At 40.0% G+C, this 26112-nt stretch overlaps 1 long non-coding RNA gene and 2 pseudogenes across 1 annotated transcript; 1 reads left to right on the forward strand and 2 right to left on the reverse strand.

The window, feature by feature from the left end:
- Window positions 1–9545: 9545 nt before the first annotated feature.
- Window positions 9546–10347, reverse strand: LOC137002734 (uncharacterized). Its single transcript, XR_010891910.1, has 4 exons — window positions 10281–10347; window positions 9979–10004; window positions 9794–9900; window positions 9546–9684 (listed from the first exon to the last, which is right to left on the reverse strand). It is a non-coding gene; the product is annotated as an uncharacterized lncRNA (long non-coding RNA).
- Window positions 10348–13176: 2829 nt separating this feature from the next.
- On the reverse strand, window positions 13177–13979 carry LOC137003744 (putative nuclease HARBI1; annotated as a pseudogene).
- A 6033-nt stretch (window positions 13980–20012) lies between these two features.
- On the forward strand, window positions 20013–21023 carry LOC137003745 (putative nuclease HARBI1; annotated as a pseudogene).
- The last annotated feature ends 5089 nt before the right edge of the window (window positions 21024–26112 follow it).

Below are 26112 nucleotides of genomic sequence, written 5' to 3' on the forward strand. Positions count from 1 at the left end.
AATTAAAACAAACAATGGCTATTTGTAGCCACCAGTATTTTGCCTACCTGTTCTTTGCTAAGCCAGTAGGCTAAACTGTTGGTTCCATTTAAGGCTCTGGTAAACAGGATTTGGTAATCCTGAAATTTGGTATTTGGATCACAGTGATCCAATCCAATGTTCCTTTAAAAAACTGGAATAAAAGTAAGATGGATCAGGTGATCCTGGATAGCAAAACATGGGATTTCCAAATCTGGATAAATTTGATTTGCATGCGGAAATGTGCGCGCTTCTATTTAAAACACGCACAGCACAGACTATATAGATACTTAATCACTGTATTTTGCTGTTTTATAAAGGCACAAATCCATATCACGTTTTCGATTTCAGTTCATTGGTAAACTTAGAGACCATTTAAGCTTTGTATGTTTTAAATTTTCGGTTTATGATGAAACGGTGGCTGCGGTAGCACAGGGTCATTGGGAAACATTGAATGAATGTTTAGCTGACAAATGTGCTAAAGTTGTCATATATCAGCTGTTCATATCATAACAAAAACCCTTCAACCGGACCGAACGAGAGTCTCGAGGCCTGCCGCTGCTCTGAGTGAGTGACAGGAGGCGTGTCTGTGTTCAGCTGCGGTGTGCGTGAACGCGCTGTTGGAGAGAAGAGAGAGAAAGCACTGCCGGTGTATGGATGCCTATGATGAATACTGTAGAAAAGCGATATTGAACTGTTTAACATATTTTAATAGAGAGATACGTTTAGAAAAATGATATTTTGAGAGCACTGTTAAGAAACCTCAAACCTGAAAGGGGCTCCAGCCCCCTTAGCCCACCCCTAGCGCCGCCCCTGGCTTACAGTAAGTGATAACTCGTGTATTTGAATCACATTACATCCACTCCATCTGAAATATCTCAACCTCTTACAAGACAACTGGACACTTTATAAAATCAACATAGTTTAACAGTACTGTATCTGAAACATCTAAAATATCTCTTAAACAGCTGCACTCTGTCTTACAGGGTCTCTCCAGTGTTCACTGAAGTTCACTTCATATGACAAAATGAGTTCATTTGAACACCCTGAAAAGTCATCAAACATAGTCGTGCATGGGTGATTTTTTAGGTTTGATAATATAAAATACCTCTGTAAACCAATATAATATAAATTATTGTTAAATTTATACATTTATAGTAATTACTATAGTAGCTACATGTAATGTGTAACAAGGACCCTGTAAATTGAAGTGTTACACACACTTTGAACAGCCGTATATAAACCACATGTGGGATTAATAAACATCAATAATAATGCCAGAGCCTCAAGTCATTTTCACCACCTTTATTTTATTCAAACTTATGTTGTGGAAATTTTAATTTTTCATATGCTTTTTACCTGTATTCTTGTGAAATATGATGCTTATGGAACATGATATGTTGGCTTAAGTGGTAATGTTTAACATAGTGTTAACATAGATGTTGGAAATAGAAAGAGCAAGATATGGTATGGGGAAATGCAAGATGTATGTTAAAAACATGTCTGTGCTAACAATGTGTGGAAAGTTACAGCCACTAAGAGATGTTCCAAACATGGTAAAAGGACAGAGGCTTCGGCCTTGGAGGTTAGAGATATAAAAGTGAGGGGAAGCTTTCGTTCTTTGTCTTACACTCTGCAGCTACTTGTGTTTCTGTATGACCTGTCTGACCTTTCTTGCAAGAAATAAAAGCTTTAAAGACAATTGGACATGTTTGTCTCTTATGCAGTAGAGTCGGAGTTGATTTTTTTGCCACAACAATTTGGTGTCAGAAAGTGGGATTCCATGGATGTGCCTTTTGGACCCGAGAGCAGACGGTGACTGATCATCCTTGACTTAATAGTAGTCTCAGCCCTACCCCGAATAGATTAAGGGATGAGGGGCCGACCGCCAGGGTCCAGAGTGGGACACCACTGGAATCAGAAAACGAACCTAGGTGGCTACATGACTCTCTGGTAAGAGATACATTTAAATTTTATGGGGAATTAAGAGTAAGTGTGATTTGGTAAAATTTGGAAGATTAGGAAACAGGAAAAATTGAGAAATTTGTGATTTAAGTGATTTAAATATGAGTTTATGTGGGTAAAATAAGTTTTTGAATAAAGAAAGTGAAAAAAGGGGAATTTATGATTTGGTAAATAAGTAATTAGGAAACCGGGACGAACCATTTTGGTGGCTCCGGCAGGGCTATGTGGTCGCGGTCCGGAGGGTTTTGTGGGATTGAGATCGACTGCAGTAGTCAGTAATAGTACAGTCAGTAACAGTAAACATTTGAATTGTGGTGTACAGAGAGGCAGTCTGTGGAAGCTGGGGGCAGTAAGAGCGTTTTTCACGGTGGAAGATTTGCAATCGGCGATACCCGTTACCAATTTTGGGGCAAACAATCGGCGATACCCGTTACCGATTTTGGGGTAATAAATCTAGGCTGGGTCATACAGGAACAAAATTTATTTGGGATAGGGCCCAATTAAATTTGTGATAGCAGTTACAGTCTAAGCGCTTGAGTCCGCAGAAGCAGATTGTACGAGGCTGTGTAACACAATTTAAATAATCAGTAGCAGTTATAGTGAATTGGGAAAGAAAATTTGAATTGTGGTCTGCGGGGGCAGTCTGTGAACGCTGGGAGGTCCGCCGAAGCAGATTGTACGAGTCCGCATAACACAATTCTAAATAACCAAAAGCAGGGATCAAGAAGTCCCCAAAACTGATCGCGAGTGCAGTAACAGCGTTTGTCTAAGCGCTTAAGTCTGTAAGTAGCCCGTGCGGCCTTGGGTCAAAAAGGTCGTGGAGCAGTTACTCAAGCTCGTCCGGTTGGGGCAGTCAATCGGATCTGGGGGAGACGTCCGCAGATTATTAGGTGTGCACCGAAGACTTAAAATCCACACAAGCTGGGAGAGTCAAAATAGGGAATCCCAGAGCAAGCTTGCAAAAAGTGAAGTGATAGGGGGTGTTGTAAAATATGATGTACCAGTGTTTTATCAAATGAGAAAATTGTATGGTCAAAGATGCATGTAAGATATAGAAAAGCTAGTTAAGTATTGTGATTTCCCAGAAGAGGGAACGTTGAGTGGTCATAAGACTTAAGGTCGTAAGGGAATGAGTTGAAGAGAACTGCGATTTGGGGATGTTGAGTTTGTGTGAGAGCAATGTGTGTGTGAAATGTAAGCAGATAATAGATTTGTAGGCTAGAGGAAGCAGACTAAAGGTTAATGCAGAAAGAATTGGCATGTAGGGAAGAAGAAAGAATTGGCATGTAGGGAAGGAGGATAGAATGTAACTTACAAAAAAGTTTTGTTTATTCATCCATTAAATGGATGCATGACATTAGATGTAGAAATATGATTAAAATAATATTATGGTACTGCAAAACAGTAGAAACCATATTGATAATATGTTTTGCATCTGCAAACTAACTATTTGATAGTGAGATAAGTGGCTATGATGAAGGGAAATATAGCAGGAGAAAATTAATTTTATGAAAGTGAAAATGAAAAATTCTTAAAGAATGTTTCACTTTGGGAAAAAAAGGTTGAACAGTCTCAAGTATGTTTTTATGTGATGAGCGCATCGCTATCACAATGTAAAATGACTAAAATGATTTTGGACCTTTAATGTCTAAATGTTTGGTTTTTGATGATCAAAAGTGAAATGGCAGGAAAAATTAGGTTGCCAGTTGTATCTGAAACTCAACCTGACTGGAAATTTGTAACCTCTAATTTCCATGATGTGTGAGTAAAAGACGAATATAAACAGTTGTTTATTTGGAAATTAATGTCATTTCTGGCAAAGTCTTAAGCTGGGCCAGAGTCAAAAGACAATAGATAAAGTTTGATGTCAAAGGTTATAAAAGGCAGAGTACCAGTCCTGAAATCCTCAGTCTCTCTCATTCAAAGTCAGCTAAAAGCTGCTATCTGAGCTTGTGTCATAAGTGATAACAAGCTGTGTAAAGTGAAGCACAGTGTCTAAGTTGAAAATCATGGACACAGAGATGTTAAAAGAAACAATTGCCATAAAGAGGGCCATTTGTTGTTAAATGTGTCAAAGTAAAACTTAATGAGAGTAGAAAGAGGTCTTTAAAATGGTAATACAGACCTTGAATGATATAAGTGACTATTTTGATGAATTTCGTTTATGACCAGTAATTTTTTTTGTCTGATCTTTGTCGCCACCATGTGCAAGGCTGATGGCTCCAGTTACAGATGTGGCAGAACACTACACTGAATGGACAGTCGTGAGAATTAAATGATAATAATCTCAGCACTGATATTGTTGCTGCTGAGAGAATGCACAGTCTAATGATTTTAGTGATTAAATACTGCTGTTATTAACCTGTCTCCATGTTTTAACACTATTAGGCAGTCCAATGGCTCTGGTGGCTCTTGAATGCAACTTCCCTAAGCCCCAGAAAACACCTGATTCTGGTGAAGAAAACTGTCAAAGATCTGGAATGGGAAAGAGCGGTAACCAGTGTGCACGAGGTGATTTCTCATTGATGGGTAAGATCCTTTTTGGCCAGATGAGGACAACCTAAGGCAGGGGGTTGCCGCCGCCACTGGGCATCTACCCTGGAGGGAGGTGTTTATGTGAGATGGGTATGAGAGTTGAGCAGGATGTCTGTGAGGCCAGCAGCATCATGAAGGGGGAATGACCTGTGAGAAGAACAGTAGTCTGACCCAAAAGTGCTCCTCTATACCACTCACCAGAAACCGCATTCCCGAGAGGGCTTGTTTTTCATTGTGACAAGCAACTATGCCAGGGGACAAGACCCTGAGGAAAAAGAGCATTGATATAGAGCTGATGGGAATGAGCTTACAAGAGCCGACTGAGACCATGAGGTGATTGTCTGTAAGTTCTGGGGAGACCAGAGTAAAATTTAGTAATATGATGTTGGTTGCCCTATTGGCAAGAATTGTATAGAAGTTTTAGATTCAGCAGGATGATGAATCCCTGAAGTCATGAGGCTGTGTGATTTTGAACTAATGTGTCTCTATCATAGTTTTATTCCTGCAGGTCATTAGACATGGCAGAGGATAATTCCAAGGCAATGGTGGTGTTAAAGATGAAGACTGATTTTGCAGATTCAAGAGAAAGTTAAGTGCATTCAGCATTTAAACTAAAGATCCCCTCAAAAATGGCAACTGGCATAACATACTTTAGATGGTGGTAATGTTCTCTTTATTTGAAAGTTAAAACATTTAGATTTGACCAAGGGTTATGTATAGTAATTTGATGTTAAATTCAGTCAAAGTTACAGTCTTAAGAGGCTGCTGAAGTGATTATTTGTGCAGTAAGAGAGAGAGACGGCTGGGGTAGAGGCAAGAATACTCTGTCTGTCTGTTATCAGTCTGCTAAAGTTTAAACAAAACAAAGCAATGAGACTGGAACCAAAACAACCCAGTTGACTTTTGTGAAAAAGAATTATAGTGAACAGATATGCTTTGAGACTGAATAAAAGATCATGTAAGAAACTAAGTAAAGATATACAGAACAAATGAGAAGTTTAAAGATATGCTTTTAGGATTAAGACCAAAGGCAACTTTGAAAGTGAGCAGTTTATAGTCATGTGTGTCTAATGTGAGTGAGTGTGAGAGTGACTGGACTTTATGTTTTGTATGTGTTAGTTTGGGGCAAATCCATAGAGAGTGTATAAGTCATTAACTAGTGTGAATGAGTGTTTTATCGTTACAGATGGGTTAAGTGAAATGAGAAATTTGGAGAAGCAGATATTTGGATTGAATCTGATAAAAAGACGATATACAGAACATGGGACGAACTTTAAGTGGATTGTTTATCCAGCTCTGTCTACTAATGGTAATTATGACCACTTTTGTCATTTATGATATTGATTTGAATTACTCTCTGGATCAGTAAGTTTAAGTATTTATGGAAAATTGGAATTGTGAAATTGAAGATTGCCGTCCATGAGTTAAAACCCCTTGTCTAAATTCAACTTGGGGTCTGAATTTAAACACTGTCAGCTATGTGTGATCACAATGCTAAATGTAAAATGTAGACTTGACGGCAGAGAAACAGTGACACACTGGCAATAAACAAGATTATCCAGAGAGCCCAGTAACCTTCATAGAACGAAGGATGATGAGAAGAAACATCATTGTTGTTCGACTATCCTTGATCAAGTCTGTACACCATGACTTGACCTGCTAGACAAACCATTTGATAACTGTGAGGACGTGTTGTTTGTAGATGGCTCTGACTTCAGAGACAAAACAACAGGCCGGAATAGCGAAGGATAAGTTGTGACCGGGGAATGTGAAGTGTTGGTTTCAGGGCTACTGTCCTCTATTTGGTATAAGCAGATGAGTTTTGACCCTCACTGGAGGGGGTAGACTGACTGAAAGAACTGTAGTATCAATTAGAGAAACAGAGAAAAGAAAAATCATTGCACAGTAAATGAGTGCGCTTCTGAAGTACACCAAGCATTGGCTGAGGGATAGGGTTGCCACCTGTCCCGTGAAATACGGAATCGTCCCATATTTACAGCCAAAAGGACCTATGTAAAATACGGGACAAATCGCGTCCCGTATTGATTTGATACGGGACGCGATTTGTCCCGTATTTTACATAGGTCCATATTATGGAGCATCCCATGCAAATCACCCCACCCGCATTGTGTGAAGACACGTCCTGATTCTGCCCCTGATTGGGTGATACTCGTTGCCATCATGATTGATGGTTTGATTGGTTTGTTTCAGGTTCACGGGCCGTGAATCACGGCCAATCAGAGTCAGAGGAGGGTGGGATGCCGCCTCGCCGGTTCTCTCCTGAGGCAGATCGTGTAATGTTTTTTTTTTTTTTTTTTTTTTTTATCACCTCAAGTTTTTGATTGATAACGTTAGATTTCATATGCTGCCTATTAAGAAATAATGTTAATAATGTACATTAATCATGTTATGGTAGGATTTGTTTATTAAGGTTAAGTTGTACAGTCAGACACATAAGCATTACTTTAATAAGAGATAAGAGATAGTATATAGGCTATTTAATACATATTTAATCAAAATATAGTACCTATGTGAATAAAATAAATTTACTTACCAATAATAAAAATGTTGTTAAGTGTTTTACTTAAATAAGAAATGTTTGTAGATATATCATTTCCAGTTATTTAGGTGTGGTTTCACTGTTTGATGGTGTTACTGCAAACATGACAAATATTTTAGGCAAGATCTTTGTTCATAACAAAAGACAATTTACAATTTGTTCAATTTATAATTACAAAGTTATGGATCTGTTAATTTAATAAGTTAATAAAATATGGTTTACATCTCACAAGTTCCTGTTTTGTTGGCCTATGTTTATTATTGTCATAGCTGTGTATTCAATATGACCACTTAAGTTGTGATAGTGAGAGACTGAGTGCACCTGTTCACACTGATTTTAATAGCAGATATCTTATTATAATGTCCATTGGTATCAATCTTAATATTTTTATGAAAATATGTTTTAAGTTATGATATACCACCACTGGCACACCATCGGGACTGTGGTCATCGTGGCCCCGAGGGGTGTGGCTCCCGCTGTGGCTGGCGTCCCTTATTTTTCTGTTTTGAAGGTGGCAACCCTACTGAGGGACCTGCTAAACTTTGAGCTAAACATAAGAATAAAGTGATCCGGTTTGTCAGAGAACACTGGAGTCTCAAGAGAAGAGTGACGATGTGAGTTACAGTGAGAAGTTAGGAGCTTTTATGACATAAAACAAGGGATAAGTCAAGGTGGAAAGAATTGTGATTATCTATACAAGTGCTCATTATTAGTTTGGGGTGGTAGACGATCTTTGGGGTGCTGTGGTTTGAATTTCTGGTTGTGCCCAAACTAATAAAAAATTTTCTGTTTCTTTAGGAAGTGCTGGAGCAGACACAGGAGATTGTGTGTAATCAGTTATCTGAAAATAACCTTGATTTTCCTCTCTTAAAAAACTCTTTACAGAGCATGTTCAGAGACAGAGAAAGCTGGAGAAAATCTGGTTGGAGAATTAAAGATGGATTTCAGTTTAGTGTTGATGGCAAATGTTGTTTAGAGAAACATATCACCAACCACTAAGATCAATTAATGATGAACAATGTATCAAAAAGGGGGATGGTAACAGAATTGTGTGAACATGACATGTTGAACTATCGCAAAGAAATATTTTCTATCCTGTCTAAGGTTTGTGTACAGGTGAAATCAGCTTAAGGAATTCCAAATCACCACTGAGGTTGGACAATGACATTGTGGGCTACACAATGGATCTGTTGTGATAAGATGTTATAGAACCTAAATTTGCATGCTATATGTCTGTAAAATGAAGGATTTCTATGATTGGGTGATGTATCTGAATTTGTTGTTTGTATGAAGATCAGAAATGAGGAGCATAAATGTGACGTAAGAACTTAAATTTACTGTATAAGATACTTTAAGATGAATGGATGATTAGTGGTTAATCCTCAAAGAATGTGATAGTAAAATAAAAGCTTTAAAGACAATTGAACGTGTTTGTCTCTTAACCAGTAGAGTCAGAGGAGTTGATTGATTTGCCACAACACTTATTAAGTACTGGAGAGATGTGCTGTGAAGTGATGTATCCATGCTCCCTTATTCCCTGTGCTGTTTGCAGTGCCCTTCAGGAAGATCTCTCCCTTCAGACTGGAATCTCACTTTAGATGGAAGAATCCGCTGTGAAGTCCACTTCGCAGGGCACTTGCAGTCAAATGGAACACACTTGAGGTGCTTTCTGTGTGTTTCCTGTACTGGGTGTGTTCATATTTTCTTGTTTCTTAGGCTCCACTTTTGACTATTCTTGTGTCAGACTGCCCTTGTGTAACTTCTTTCTGTTGTGTTATCTGCACATCATAGATTCTGCTTTATCTTGTGTATAAGTATGACCCTTCTTCCTTAAACTTGAGAATGTTATGGTACTATGGTACTGTCTCAGTGTCTGCTTGATCACACTCCCGAGGCGCCTGTTTCCAACTGATGACTGATAGATTTGAGGCTGCAGATAGTCAACCTGACAATTAATCTAACAGGGTGTTAAAAGCGCACATACCCTTTATGATATTCTGCTGTCTAGATGGTTTGGGTGCCTCCTTCAACCCAGGTGGAAAAAAAATATATATTTCTATAATGTACTTAAAGCGCTCTATTTTTGTGCACTAATTTTGTACTTACTAAAAAATAATTGTTAGTATATTACTTCTTAAGAGAACATCTAAGTGTACTCTATTTTGAGACACTATGAAATATTAACTAAAATGTGCTTTTAATATACTATCTCTGTATTTAAAAAATGTATTTAGATACCACTTATAGTACATTTGAACCCATAGTGTCACAAAATAGTAGTTGAGTACACACATGTTCTTAAGATTATCTTAATATGTACTAAAGAAGATTTGACATTATAGAAGTGTACTTTTTTCACCTGGGAAAGTAAATCTTCATCTATTTTATCATTTATCATAGAGAAAACAGAACTAAAGAGAACAGCTTTAGTATGCAACATTTATTTATTGATTAAATCGTTACACATTCAGGTCATGATGAATGAGACATGTGTAGCTGACTAAAGGTCTGTCAAGCTGAATTATGGTGCCATTCCTGTGTCACTCCTGCAGATTTGTATTTAACACCGGCCTTCTTTCAGGATTATGATTCTTATCTTTAATGCCCTAAAAAAGAGTGAGATTAAATTGAAGAATAAAGTTTGAAAGTGACAGACTCTAAACATTTTTAAACCTATAGTAATTTGTTTGGAAATGCATGCATGTTTAAACTCACTTGATCGCAGCACACAGAGAGCATTCATTGACGTATGTTTTCCCATTGGTTCCACACACGGGCTGATATTTGTTTGGGCACTTCAGAGGCTGTTGCGCGCATTTAGGCTGGTCACATAAAAAGAAAAAAAACCTTGAGTTATTTGCACCTGGAGGGAAGCAATTCTACAGTCTTTATTTACTCACCTTTCTTGCTCCATCAGAAATGGCCACTGTTTTTTAAGAAGAAAAACAAGGATTAAAGTTTATCATGAAACACATTCACTTGTTGTTTTGCCCATACAATGAAAGTCAATGAGGTTTAATGTTGTTTTGCTGGACAAAAACAGAACTTGAATGTGAATTACTGAAACAATGAAACTCTTCATTATGAACCAAATTAGACTGTTGCACAGTATCAATATATATATATTGTAGATCCTCATGTGACAAATTAGCAACATCCTAATATCAGTTGTTTTTGTGAATGAAATCATTACATTACTCACCTAGGACGCAGAGAAGGATGATGACTCCTTTTGCAAACATTGTTCCCAACCTGAGAGTCAATTCACTAAAACTGACGATATGATCAGTGATAAAATGATCCGGCTATTTATAGCAACACTGTATCCACCTCTAAACGTGGGAGTGAACCGTCCATCCCATCGTTTCATCACATCACATCACATGACACACGCAGATGGAGGTTTACTAAGTACCTTTAGTTTGATAGATTTATTTGTCTGGTAGGTGTGTGTCAAATGAATAATCACTCATGTTGTCCATCATGGGTAACATATACAGTTTAATCTCTCTGATTCTGCCAAATCATTTAGTTCCTGTAAAACTACTCAACTGGGGAACTATTTTCATCAGAGCTTCTGTGCAAAGTACAAAAATGTTACAAAAATTATATATATATATATATTTTTTTGGCACATTTATCTGTCTTGTCCAATACAAGGCTGTTCATTTATTGGTTTTTAAAATATGATGCATACATATCTGCAGGGGCGGAGCCAGACAGTGTAAACATCCGGGGCTTAGCCCAAATCAATATTAAAAAGAAAAAAAAAAATGAACAGCCATGCTATTATTAACTGACATTTGTAAAGATGAATAATAAAAATTCTGTTCTTTTTAGTTCTGTCAGAAAATCCTTATAAGATATACTTATTCATTCATAAGTTTGGATCCGTAAGATTTTTTTTTTTTTTGTATGTTTTTGACATTGACATTTCACATTCACTTACTTTCCAAGGGTACATTCATTGTATTTTATCAAAAATACAATATAAACAGTAATATTTCAATTATTATAATTTAAAATCTAGTATTACAATTTGTAATTTATTGCTGTGATCAAAGCTGAATTTTCAGCATCATTATTCCAGTCTTCAGTGTCACATGATCCTTCAGAAATGATTCTAATATGCTGATTTGCTGCTCAAGAAACATTTATGATTATTATCAATGTTGAAAACAGTTGTGTTGCTTCATATTTACGTGGATTACATATCTTAACTGTCATATTTGATCAATTTAATGTGTCCCTCCTTGGATTCGTGTATTTATTAATGTTCATTACATATAAATTCATGCATTGATTCATTAAAAAATAATCTTACTGACCCCAAGCTTTTGATGGGTAATGTGACATGCTACACTAAAGAACAGCTTCTGTAGTAATAAACAAGGTAAACAATACCGTGTTTCTCGATGGCAGCACACATTTCCGCACGAGATCAGCTGATCAAAATAAAAGCTCAAGGATTTATCTTTTAAAAGGAAATTTGTACAAAAGTGTTGTCATTTCCCTATACTGTTGTGTAAAGTTAGTAACTAATAAAAATTGTCATTTATTTTAGAGTGCATTTGTTACAATATATGGAAATTACTGTCATGAATAATTATATAATAGTAAAACATATTATTATTTCATTAATAATTGTTTGGCATCCTAAAACACAATGTAGACTGAGACTTTATATCACAGCTATAAATATGTTTGAGCCTCTTTAATGTCCAGGTACAAGTCAATGCTGTTTCTTTGTTCAATCTGCATACTGTATGGGCCTAAGCTCTTAAGTTTTGAGCTCTCAAAGTGCACCAGATTGATGCATTTAACCTTAAAATGTACAAAATGTTGACCCCGGACCCCCCTAGAGGAGGTACACCCAACAAACTTTTACAAATTACAGTGTGAAATAATGTACATTTTCTGAACAACAATACTACAACAAAAGCTCCTTTCATGTCAGTAAAGCTGTTAACAGAAAATTAAAATGTCTTTGGACAAATATTGATTTGGGCTAAGCCCCGGATGTTTACACTGTCTGGCTCCGCCCCTGCCATACAGTATGCAAATTGAACAAAGAAACAACATTGACAAACATCTTTATAGTTGTGATATAAAGTCTCAGTCTACATTGTGTTTTAGGATGCCAAACATTTAATAATAAAATAATAATATAATAATGTTTTAATATTATATAATTATTCATGACAGTAATTTCCATATATTGTGACAAATGCACTCTAAAATAAATGACAATTTTTATTAGTTACTAACTTTACACAACAGTATATGGAAATGACAACACTTTTGTACTAATTTCTATTTAAAAGATAAATCCTTGAGCTTTTATTTTGATCACCAGGGCCCGGTTTTTCAGGGCCCGGTTTAAAGCTGTTAACAGAAAATGAAAATGTCTTGGACAAATATTGATTTGGGCTAAGCCCCGGATGTTTACACTGCCATACAGTATGCAAATTAAAATATGTTAAACAGTTCAATATTGTTTTTCTACAGTATTCATCATAGGCATCCATACACCGGCAGCGCTTTCTCTCTCTTCTCTCCAACAGCGCATTCACGCACACCGCAGCTGAACACAGACACGCCTCCTGTCACTCACTCAGAGCAGCGGCAGGCCTCGTGACTCTCGTTCGGTCCGGTTGAAGGGTTTTTGTTATGATATGAACAGCTGATATATGACAACTTTAGCACATTTGTCAGCTAAACATTCATCCAGTGTTTCCCAATGACCCTGTGCCGCCGCCACCGTTTCATCATAAACCGAAAATTTAAAACATAAAAAGTCTCTAAGTTGTATTTTACCAACGAACTGAAATCGAAACCGTGATATGGCTTTGTGCCTTAAACAGCAAAATACAGTGATTAAGTATTAAAATTTTATTAATAATTGTTTAGCATCCTAAAACACAATGTAGACTGAGACTTTATATCACAACTATAAAGATGTTTGAGCCCTCTTTAATGTCCAGGTAGTTAGTGCTGTTTCTTTGTTCAATTTTGTTCAAAATTTCTTAAGCTCTTAAGTTTGAGCTCTCAAAGTGCACCAGATTGATGCATTTAACCTTAAAATGTACAAAATGTTCTTACGGGGGGGCACGTCTGTTCAGGACTCCATTTAAGTGTTCAATGACACATCTTGTTTTCCAATGTGAGGAGTTGAAGCGTTCCTGCTCAGGTGTGTTCGCAACTGAAAAAGGGGTCATTAGCCATGGTAGGAGTGGATATGCACTGTCTCCCAATACTATTCCATTTGGTCGGTGGGATTGAAGCTCTCTGTATAGTACACTTTCTCTTAGAATACGTGCATCATGAACAGACCCCGGCCATTTCACATCACAGTTGGTTATTATGAGGTCGGCATTGCACACAAGTTGAATGTTGATGCTGTGCCTCCCCTTTCGATTGACATACTCCCACTCCCTTTCACAAGGTGCTTGGATATGCACATGAGTACAATAGAACCAATAGTGCTAGGCATGTTCCCCATTTGAAAAAACTTGTGCTTAGTCTGAGCTGTCTAGTCATCCTTGGGAAAGGAAACAAATTGTTTGATCAGACTGCCCAGTGCTACTGACATAGCCTTCACCACATTACTCACGGTTGATTTTCTCACTCCCATATTGTCACCAATTACTTGGTAGAAAGTCCCACATGCATAAAAGTGCAGAGCGATCAAGCACTGTTCCTCCACAGATAAAGCATGACTCCTTTGGGTTTGGTGTTGGAGTGTTGGCCTGACAAGATCTGCAATATACTTAATATCATCTCTCCCAAAGCGAAAATGTGCATACAGTTCTTCTGATGTGTATTGCTCGAGTGGTTTGGGACACTCAGCATGCACCCTTTGATGGTACCTTCTACGGTAACGATGAACAATACCTGCCATGTGGATGCCTCTGTAGGCTAAGAGAAATGGGTGCAAATAGATGATGTGTTTAAATGGTGTCACCCATTAACCAGCGATGAGCTGATTGGTGTAAGCCTAATTGAGCACAAGCCAAAGCAATTATGCTCAAGGCTTTTAAGATCAGTGTTGGCTACACCAAAGAGTTGGAACCATGGACTCAAAATGGCCTAATTTTACTGTGGCAGAAACCTGTGCACTGCTGGAGGGTGTTTGGGCAAATTTTGCCTCGATGGTAGGAGGTTTCAGCTCAGTGGAGAAGTGACCAAAAAAGGAAAACACAACATTTGGGAGGACATAATCAATCATGTCAATGCCACGGGGTCTGGTCAAAAGAGGACCATTAAACAAGTTATGTTGCTATGGAAGAACCTTAGGGCCAAGGCAACGAAAGACCTAACTGAAGCCAAGAACCTCCAAACAGGTAACAAGCCATATAAGAGGGGTGATTTCACTGATATGTTCCTTGATATCATAGGAGGAGAAAAATCAGAGGCTCTGCATTTCATGGCATTGGGGCAGTCGTGGCCTAATGGATAGAGAGTCGGACTTGTAACCCAAAGGTCATGGGTTCGAGTCTCAGGTCTGGCAGGGATTGTCGGTGAGGGGAGTGAATATCCAGCGCTCTCCCCACCCTCAATACCACGACTGAGGTGAGACCCTTGAGCACCGTACCCCCAACTGCTCCCCGGGCGCCGCAGCAATGGCTGCCCACTGCTCCGGGTGTGTGTTCACAGTGTGTGTGTGCACTTGAATGGGTTAAATGCAGAGCACAAATTCCAAGTATGGGTCACCATACTTGGCCACATGTCACTTTAATTTTTACATTTATTGAAGGCATAGAAGCAGATGGAGAGGACACAATTACAGAGACTAGGACTTTGGAAGAATTCAATTAAAATTCTCCTGCAGAGGAAATCTTTGGAGATACAACTCCTAAAGGCAGAGATGGAAAGAGCTGGTATTTGTCCTGTAAATGATTTTTGACTATTAGACATAATTTTTGTTTTATTATTTAACATTATAACAAAAAAGGAATGTAAAATATTTCTGTTCATTACAGTATTTCGGTTTCTTACAATTAATACAAACAATGGCTATTTGTAGCCACCAGTATTTTGCCTACCTGTTCTTTGCTAAGCCAGTAGGCTAAACTGTTGGTTCCATTTAAGGCTCTGGTAAACAGGATTTGGTAATCCTGAAATTTGGTATTTGGTATTTTGGTATTTCACAGTGATTCAATCCAATGTTCCTTTAAAAAACTGGCATAAAAGTAAGATGGATCAGGTGATCCTGGATAGCAAAACATGGGATTTCCAAACCAGGATAAATTTGATCCAGAGTACACTTTTTGAAAAACTGGGCCCAGATCACCAGCTGATCGCGTGTGGAAATGTGCGTGCTTCTATTTAAAACATGCACAGCACAGACTGTATAGATACTTAATCACTGTATTTTGCTGTTTTATAAAGGCACAAAGCCATATCACCATTCAATTCATTGGTAAAATACAACTTAGAGACCATTTAAGCTTTGTATGTTTTAAATTTTCGGTTTATGATGAAACGGTGGCAGCGGCACAGGGTCATTGGGAAACACTGACAAATGTGCTAAAGTTGTCATGTCAGCTGTTCATATCATAACAAAAACCCTTCAACCGGACCGAACGAGAGTCTCGAGGCCTGCCGCTGCTCTGAGTGAGTGACAGGAGGCGTGTCTGTGTTCAGCTGCGGTGTGTGTGAACGCGCTGTTGGAGAGAAGAGAGAGAACGCGCTGGCGGTGTATGGATGCCTATGATGAATACTGTAGAAAAACAATATTGAACTGTTTAACATATTTTAATTTGCATACTGTATGGCAGGGGCGGAGCCAGACAGTGTAAACATCCGGGGCTTAGCCCAAATCAATATTTGTCCAAAGACATTTTAATTTTCTGTTAACAGCTTTACTGACATGAAAGGAGCTTTTGTTGTAGTATTGTTGTTCAGAAAATGTACATTATTTGGTACTGTAATTTGTAAAAGTTTGTTGGGTGTACCTCCTCTAGGGGGGTCAAGGGGCATGCCTCCCCATAAGAACATTTTGTACATTTTAAGGTTAAATTCATCAATCTTGTGCACTTTGAGAGCTCAAAACTTAAGAGCTTAAGCCCATACAGCAGGGATGGACAACTCCGGTCCTGGAGGGCCAGTATCCAGCAGAGTTTAGCTCCAACCCTAATCAAACACACCTGAACCAGCTAATCAAGGTCTTTAGGATTAGTAGAAAGTTATAGGCAAGTGAGATTTTATCAGGGATGGAGATAAACTCTGCAGGACACTGGCCCTCCAGGACCGGAGTTGTCCATCCCTGCCATACAGTATGCAGATTGAACAAAGAAACAGCATTGACTTGTACCTGGACATTAAAGAGGGCTCAAACATCTTTATAGTTGTGATATAAAGTCTCAGTCTACATTGTGTTTTAGGATGCCAGACAATTATTAATAAAATAATAATATAATAATGTTTTAATATTATATAATTATTCATGACAGTAATTTCCATATATTGTAACAAATGCACTCTAAAATAAATGACAGTTTTTATTAGTTACTAACTTTACACAACAGTATAGGGAAATGACAACACTTTTGTACTAATTTCTTTTTAAAAGATAAATCCTTGAGCTTTTATTTTAATCACCAGCTGATCGTGTGCGGAAATGTGTGCACACTGGTGTCAAAAGTATTCACATTCATTACTCAAGTAGAAGTATAGATACTAGGGTTTAAAAATACTTCTGTAGAAGTTGAAGTATCAACTCAAGCTTTTTACTCAAGTAAAAGTGTAAAAGTACTGGTTTCAAAACTACTTAAAGTATAAAAGTAAAAGTAATGTAGGGGAAAAAAATGGCATTAAGGACAAAAGCTTAGGCCGCGCCACAGGGGCCTATTGTGCACTCCACCTCCTCAAAAAAACATTTTTCTAAAGGCCAATGACTATAATGTTATATTAAAATGTTAATGTTGAAAAATTTGGGATGCACTAGGCTACCCGTTTGAGCCGCATATATGCCCATTGAAAATGAACACATTTTAGTACAATGCACATACATTAAAGCACCATGTATGTGTACTACTGAGCATTAACATGTGTTTCGTGGAGTGGAAGATATGATGACTAGTTGCCTATAAGTATTGTAATGGTACAACAAGTCATACTTCAGTTCAGAGGCATGTCATCTATGACCATTATTGGAATGTAAAAGTACATCCAAGCTTAACTGCAGGAATCTGTGAGGGCAACGGACAAGAAAAATGCGGGTAGTTTGGTGTACCCAGGGCAGGCTTAACAATCAGGGCTTGACATTAACACCCTTCAAGTGCCCAAAACGTGCATTTTACTTTCATATTGTGTTTACCTTTTTTTGAGAAGCAATGTAATATTTGTTGTTTGAAACAGATGGAAAATTAACAGGCCTGTCCTGCAGTTCTATGGATGTTTTGCCCTCCAGGTCTCTGCTTCAGTCGCCTGACTGAAAGCTATGAGTAAGAAAATAGCCTGTCGAGTAAATAAATAAAAGAAAATCAATATAGGAATATTTGTTTTATTTCCACCTTAGAAAAGATTTACATGCATAACATACACTATCATTCATAAGTTTGGATCTGTAAGATTTTTTTTTTTTTTTGAATGTTTTTGACATTGACATTTCACATTCACTTACATTCCAATGGTACATTCATTGTATTTTATCAAAAATACAATATAAACAGTAATATTTCAATTATTATAATTTAAAATCTAGTAAAATCTAGTATATACAATTATTGCTGTGATCAAAGCTGAATTTTCAGCATCATTATTCCAGTCTTCAGTGTCACATGATCCTTCAGAAATCATTCTAATATGATGATTTGCTGCTCAAGAAACATTTATGATTATTATCAATGTTGAAAACAGTTGTGTTGCTTCATATTTACGTGGATTACATATCTTAACTGTCATATTTGATCAATTTAATGTGTCCCTCCTTGGATTTGTGTATTTATTAATGTTCATTACATATAAATTCATGCATTGATTCATTAAAAAATAATCTTACTGACCCCAAGCTTTTGATGGGTAATGTGACATGCTATGCCCCCAGATCCCCCTAGAGGAGGTATACCCAACAAACTTTTTACAAATTACAGTGCCAAATAATGTTCATTTTCTGAACAACAATACTACAACAAAAGCTCCTTTCATGTCAGTAAAGCTGTTAACAGAAAATTAAAATGTCTTTGGACAAATATTGATTTGGGCTAAGCCCGGATGTTTACACTGCCATACAGTATGCAAATTAAAATATGTTAAACAGTTCAATATCGCTTTTCTACAGTATCCATCATAGGCATCCATACACCGGCAGCGCTTTCTCTCTCTTCTTTCCAACAGCGCGTTCACGCACACCGCAGCTGAACACAGACACGCCTCCTGTCACTCACTCAGAGCAGCGGCAGGCCTCGTGACTCTCGTTCGGTCCGGTTGAAGGGTTTTTGTTATGATATGAACAGCTGATATATGACAACTTTAGCACATTTGTCAGCTAAACATTCATTCAGTGTTTCCCAATGACCCTGTGCTGCCGCCACCGTTTCATCATAAACCGAAAATTTAAAACATACAAAGCTTAAATGGTCTCTAAGTTGTATTTTACCAACGAACTGAAACCTGAAACCGTGATATGGCTTTGTGCCTTTATAAAACAGCAAAATACAGTGATTAAGTATATATACAGTCTGTGCTGCACGTGTTTTAAATAGAAGCGCGCACATTTCCGCACGCGATCAGCTGGTGATCTGGGCCCAGGTATCCGGATTTGGAAATCCCATGTTTTGCTATCCAGGATCACCTGATCCATCTCACTTTTATGCCAGTTTTTTAAAGGAACATTGGATTGGATCACTGTGATCCAAATACCAAATTTCAGGATTACCAAATCCTGTTTACCAGAGCCTTAAATGGAACCAACAGTTTAGCCTACTGGCTTAGCAAAGAACAGGTAGGCAAAATACTGGTGGCTACAAATAGCCATTGTTTGTTTTAATTGTAAGAAACAGAAACACTGTAATGAACAGAAACATTTTACATTCCTTATTTTGTTATAATGTTAAATAAAACAAAAACAAAATCTAATAGTCAAAAATCATTTACAGCTCTTTCCATCTCTGCCTTTAGGTGAGTATCTCCATCTGCACTTTTTTCTGCTGCAGTTGTGTAAGCAAGATTTGTTCTTTACCCAGTTCAATTTGTACTTCTGCTCTTTCGGTTTCCTGTTTCAGAAGCAACTCATAGCTGTCACCATCCTGGTTTGTAGCTGAGGAATGTTTGCGTTTTCTTGTAGGAACATCTTGGACTGTCTTCATTACATCCACTAGAGATCTATCTTCCTCCTCAGTCACTGTAGTTAAGTCCAGGACAAACATTTCCTCTGCAGAATTTTGCTTGCATTCTTCTGAAACCCTAGTCTCTTTAATTGTGTCCTCTCCATCTGCTTCTATGCCTTCAGTGCCATGCAGAGCCTCTGATTTTCCTCCTATGATATCAAGGACCATATCAGTGAAATCACCCCTCTTATATGGCTTGTTACCTGTTTGGGGGTTCTTGGCTTCAGTTAGGTCTTTCGTTGCCTTGGCCCTAAGGTTCTTCCATCGCAACATAACTTGTTTAATGGTCCTCTTTTGACCAGACCCCGTGGCATTGACATGATTGGTTATGTCCTCCCAAATGTTGTGTTTTCCTTTTTTGGTCACTTCTCCACTGCGCTGAAACATCCTACTATCGAGGCAAAATTTGCCCAAACACCCTCCAGCAGTGCACAGGTTTCTGCCACAGTGAAATTAGACCTTTTGAGTCCATGGTTCCAACTCTTTGGTGTAGCCACCACTGATCTTAAAAGCCTTGAGCATAATTGCTTTGGCTTGTGCTCAATTAGGATTACACCAATCAGCTCATCGCTGGTTAATGGGTGACACCATTTAAACACATCATGTATTTGCACCCATTTCTCTTAGCCTACAGAGGCATCCACATGGCAGGTATTGTTCATCGTTACCGTAGAAGGTACCGTCAAAGGGTGCATGCTGAGTGTCCCAAACCACTCGAGCAATACACATCAGAAAAACTGTATGCACATTTTCGCTTTGGGAGAGATGATATTAAGTATATTGCAGATCTTGTCAGGCCAACACTCCAACACCAAACCCAAAGGAGTCATGCTTTATCTGTGGAGGAACAGTGCTTTATCGCTCTGCACTTTTACGCATGTGGGACTTTTTACCAAGTAATTGGTGACAACCGTGATTAATGTGGTGAAGGCTATGTCAGTAGCACTGGGCAGTCTGATCAATCAATTTGTTTCCTTTCCCAAGGATGACCAGACAGCTCAGACTAAGTTTTTTCAAATGGGGAACATGCCTAGCACTATTGGTTCTATTGTACTCATGTGCATATCCAAGCACCTTGTGAAAGGGAGTGGGAGTATGTCAATCGAAAGGGGAGGCACAGCATCAACATTCAACTTGTGGGCAATGCCGACCTCATAATAACCAACTGTGTTGTGAAATGGCCGGGGTCTGTTCATGATGCATGTATTCTAAGAGAAAGTGCACTATACAGAGAGCTTCAATCCCACCGACCAAATGGAATAGTATTGGGAGACATTGCATATCCACTCCTACCATGGCTAATGACCCCTTTTTCAGTTGCGAACACACCTGAGCAGGAACGCTTCAACTCCTCACATTGCAAAACAAGATGTGTCATTGAAAGCTTAAATGGTGTCCTGAACAGACGGTTTGCATGTCTTAACTACTTGCGAGTACAACCCAAAGTGGCATGCAACATATTCCTTGCCTGTATTGTTTGGTTTATTCATGTCCCTCTTAATGACAATTTTGATGTCCCTGAGCTTGATGTAGAACCAGAACAGCCATCAATGTTCTTACCTAATGAAGGACACACTGGACTTGCAATTAGAGATGCAATTGGGAGAAATTAATTTTAACTAGGCTACTGAATATATTTGTTGTCATTGCCATTAATATAGGCTGTGGAATTATAGAGCTGTGAGCAACAGTGACATTTATTTAACAGCTGATAGTTTTGAGATTTTTTGTGTTTGTTTTTGTTGTTTACCATATCTCATTAGATGTGACATGGTTCATATATGCTTCAACATTTACATTTACATTTATTCATTTGGCAGACGCTTTTATCCAAAGCGACTTACAAGTGAGGAATACAACAAGCGAGTCGTCATGACGAGGCAAAAAAGACAAGAAGTGCTCATAATACAAGTTATAGGCAGTGCTCAGATTATCCTATGCTACAATAGAGAGGGATTAGAGGAAGTGAAAGGATAGGAATAAGAAGTTTTTTTTTTTTGTTTTTTTTAAGATGAGGTTAAGTGCTCACGAAAGAGATGGGTTTTCAGCTGTCTTTTGAATATTGCCAGGGATTCCGCATTCCGGATGAAGGCAGGGGCCAGCAAGGGACAGTGAATGAGAACGTTCTGGAAAGTGATTTCGTGCCTCTCTGCGATGGTACCACAAGCCTTCGCTCCTTTAATGAACGCAGGTTTCAAATATGAAGAAATGTATATATCATCAGTAAACTTTGATTTTGTGATCATTCACTTAAAAAAACTCTGATTTCATTTGGTTCGAAAAATCACAACTGAATCCACCCTTCTGATGGGATCAGGATAATCCTGTTTTTTTTTTTTTGTTTGTTTTTTTATCAAATAGATCCCAAACCAAGTTCAAAGTTTTGAAAAACCCAAAGGGCAGGTTTGATCCAGATCAATCTAATGTAAGATCGGATTACATACTCTGATCTTAGACATCTCTGATGTCTGATCTTACATACTCTGATCTTACATACTTACATGCTTTTGCTTTTGAAAAACCCATTTCCAAGAATTCCAATCCGTGATCCGAAAAAACTTGAAAAACTGGGCCCTGGTGATCAAAATAAAAGCTCAAGGATTTATCTTTTAAAAAGAAATTAGTACAAAAGTGTTGTCATTTCCCTATACTGTTGTGTAAAGTTAGTAACTAATAAAAATTGTCATTTATTTTAGAGTGTATTTGTTACAATATATGGAAATTACTGTCATGAACAATTATATAATATTAAAACATTATTATATTATTATTTTATTATTAAATGTTTGTCATCCTAAAACACAATGTAGACTGAGACTTTATATCACAACTATGAAGATGTTTGTCAATGCTGTTTCTTTGTTCAATTTGCATACTGTTTGGCAGGGGCGGAGCCAGACAGTGTAAACATCCGGGGCTTAGCCCAAATCAATATTTGTCCAAAGACATTTTAATTTTCTGTTAACAGCTTTACTGACATGAAAGGAGCTTTTGTTGTAGTATTGTTGTTCAGAAAATGTACATTATTTGGCACTGTAATTTGTAAAAGTTTGTTGGGTGTACCTCCTCTAGGGGGGTCTGGGGGCATGCCCCCCCCGTAAGAACATTTTGTACATTTTAAGGTTAAATGCATCAATCTGGTGCACTTTGAGAGCTCAAAACTTAAGAGCTTAAGAAATTTTGAACAAAATTGAACAAAGAAATAGCATTGACTTGTACCTGGACATTAAAGAGGGCTCAAACATCTTTATAGTTGTGATATATTTTTGAGTAAATGCAGAAGAGACTTCTTTCAAAAACATTAAAAAACGTACTGTTACTAACGTAACCTCGGTTCCCTGAGATATGGAACGAGTACTGCGTATGGGGAAAAGTCTCCCTTTTTCCCCGTTACTGAAGCCTTTTTCAATAATGCAGTGTAACTGCATCATCATTGGTTCACTCATAGACAAGTCGTTGAACCAATGACGGCACGGCATAGCTGCGCGACCCATGGCAAGAGAGCGCGCGAACTTTCCCGCCGAAATGGGTGGGGTAAAGGGCTATATAAGCAGGCGTTTCGCCATAGGATTTCAGGCCAATCGACTGAAGCGACGAACCCTGAAGCCGCAGCCTCATGGCACGGCAAGTAACGCAGTACTCGTTCCGTATCTCAGGGAACCGAGGTTACGTTAGTAACCGAGTACGTTCCCTTTCGATACCTCACTCGTACTGCGTATGGGGAACGAATTCAACCGCGCCGTGCCACGGCAGGGAACGACATAACTTCTTTTGGACACCGAGAGGGGACCAAGAGAGCAAGTAAGAAGGCAAAGCCGTCGTAAACCCTTGTTACACTACAAGAGGAGATAACTCCTGATCGGCGAGAGGCGGAACTCGAAGAGGCTGCCCGGTTACACCGAGAGGACCCGGGCTTGTAAGGCCGGAACGTCCAGATGATAAAATCTGACAAAAGTGGACGGCGAGGACCAGCCGGTCGCCTCACAGATGTCTTGAATGGAAACTCCATTAGACCAGGCCCAGGAGGAAGCCATTCCTCTAGTGGAATGGGCCCTAACTCCTAAGGGGCATTCAATGTCCAGGGAGACCGAAGACCCTTTGGTGCGGCCACCAAAACAGACAAAAAGCTGATCTGACTGCCTGAAAGGCTGTGATCGCTCTACATAGGTCCTCAATGCCCTGACAGGGCAGAGTAACTCCAGCTCCTGTTCGTCCGCGGAGGGAGGAAGAGCAGAGAGCGAAATACCTGAGCTCTAAACGGAGTAGAGAGTACCTTGTTTTGGACGTAGCCATGCCTAGGTTTCAGTACGACCTTAGAGTCATTAGGCCCAAATTCGAGGCACGCAGGACTCACAGAGAGGGCCTGCAAATCGCCAACACGCTTGACCGATGCTAGTGCAAGTAGCAGATCGGTTTTCAGGGTTAAAGACCTGAGGTCAGCTGAACTCAGTTTCCTTTGAGAGCCCTAAGGACCAAAGAAAGGTCCCAGGTGGGAACAGTAAGGGGACGAGGAGGATTTAATCGCCTAGAACCCCTTAAGAAACAAACCACAAGGTTGTTTCGACCCACTGACTGGCCAGCGATAGGAGCATGTCACGCTGAGATGGCTGCTACGTATACTTTGAGCGTTGAAGGGGCGCGCCCCATATCCAAACGCTCTTGCAGGAAGGACAGTATCGGAGATACGTCACACCCCACGGGGTCTATGTTGCGTGTGGAACACCAATCAACAAAGACTGACCATTTCTGGGCGTAGAGGTGTCTCGTGGATGGGGCTCTCGCCTGAGATATGGTCTCTAGTACGTCCCTGGGAAGGTCAGTCGGCTCCCATCGAGGGACCAGAGGTGTAGAGCCCAGAGCTCTGGCTGGGGGTGCCAGATTGTTCTGTTCGCCTGAGAGAGGAGGTCCCGCCTTAGGAGAATGGGCCATGGGGCTCTCGTGGAGAGCCTGAACAGCTCTGAGGACCAAGTCTGGCTCCTCCAGAGCGGGGCCACTAGAAGGACTCTGTGTCTGTCTTCCATGACTCGCCTGATGACCTGCGGGATCAGTGCGATCGGGGCAAATGCGTAAAGGAGTGTGCTGGGCAAGGTGTGGGCCAGCGCATCGACTTCCTTTGAAAAATATGTTGGGCAATGAGAGTTGTCTTCTGAGGCGAAGAGGTCTATCTCTGCTCTCCCGAAGAGCTTCCAAATCTTGAGAACCATCTGGGGATGGAGCATCCACTCGTCTGAGGGGACGTTGCTCCGTGATAGCATATCTGCACCCAGGTTGGTTTTGCCAGGTATATGAGTCGCCCTGAGCGACCGAAGCCTTGGTATTGCCCACTCCAGAAGACGTTTCGCCAGAGCACATAGACGGCTGGACGAAAGACCGCCCTGGTGATTTATGTATGACACCACAGTCAGCATGATTGGACTAAGACGTGGCGTCCCGTCAAGTGAACCTGGAATGCTTGCAGGGCTTTCATCACTGCCAACATTTCGAGGCAGTTGATATGGAGATGGCTTTCTTCGTGGGACCACGAGCCGAAGGCCGGTCTGCCCTCGCACGGAGCCCCCCAACCTGAGTTGGATGCGTCCGTTGAGAGCACCGTCCTTCGTGACACCGCCTGTAGGGGTACCCCAAGACTGAACCAAGCAGGGTTCATCCAAGGTTTCAGGGCTAAAAGACAGGCCCGATTGACCTTGAGACATAAGCGGCCAGGCCGCCAGGCATGTGGGGGGACCCGGGATTTCAGCCAGAACTGTAGCGGCCGCATCCAGCCTCTGGAAGAGCTTCAGAGGAAGATAGGCTTTGTTCTTGACGGAAGCCGCGAGCTGCTGTATCGCCCGGGGCGCTCTCTGGCGAGACTACTGCCGTCATGCGGACTGAGTCAAAAACTGCCCCCAGAAACGAAATGTGTTCTCTGGGGAGCAGTGAGCTCTTGGCTAGGTTGACCCTGAGACCCAGGCATTGGAGATGGCTGAGGAGCACGGATCTGTGGTGTTCCAGCTCGACTCGCGAATGGGCCAAAATGAGCCAATCGTCGAAGTAATTCAGAACCCGGATTCCCATCTGTCTCAGAGGGGAAAGCGCTGTGTTCATGCACTTGGTAAAAGTGCGAGGAGCCAGAGACAGCCCGAAGGGCAGGGCCGTATATTGGTATGCCACTCCCTTGAACGCGAATCTCAAGAATCGTCTGTGAAGGGGGGCTATCTGGGTGTGAAAATATGCATCTTTCAGATCCAGCGAGCAGAACCAGTCCTCGTGGCAAATCTGTGCAAGGATCTGCTTCAGCGTCAGCATTTTGAACTTCCGTCTCATGAGGGAGCGATTCAAAAGTCTGAGATCTAGGATGGGCCTGAGGCCGCCATCCTTTTTGGGGACCAGAAAGTAACGGCTGTAAAAGCCTGATTCGCTCTCTGAAGGGGGAACTATTTCTATAGCCCCTTTCTTCAGTAAGGTCATGACCTCGGCCCGGAGGACGGGAGCGTCGTCCGGGTTCACCAAGGTTTGAAGCACCCCTCCGAAGCGAGGGGGCCGTCGTGCAAACTGGAGCGAGTAGCCCTGCTTTATGATCCCGAGGATCCAGCTTGACACGTCAGGGATGGCCTGCCAGGCCTCGGCCTGAGTGACAAGGGGTTGAATGATGTCGGATGACAGGCCACCGGGTAGGGGGCCGTACACCGAAGGAGGTGGAAGAGGAAATTTGCTCTCTTTTTG

The sequence above is a fragment of the Chanodichthys erythropterus genome, chromosome 16, assembly GCF_024489055.1.
Source record: "Chanodichthys erythropterus isolate Z2021 chromosome 16, ASM2448905v1, whole genome shotgun sequence".
Classification (NCBI taxonomy): Eukaryota; Metazoa; Chordata; class Actinopteri; order Cypriniformes; family Xenocyprididae; genus Chanodichthys; species Chanodichthys erythropterus.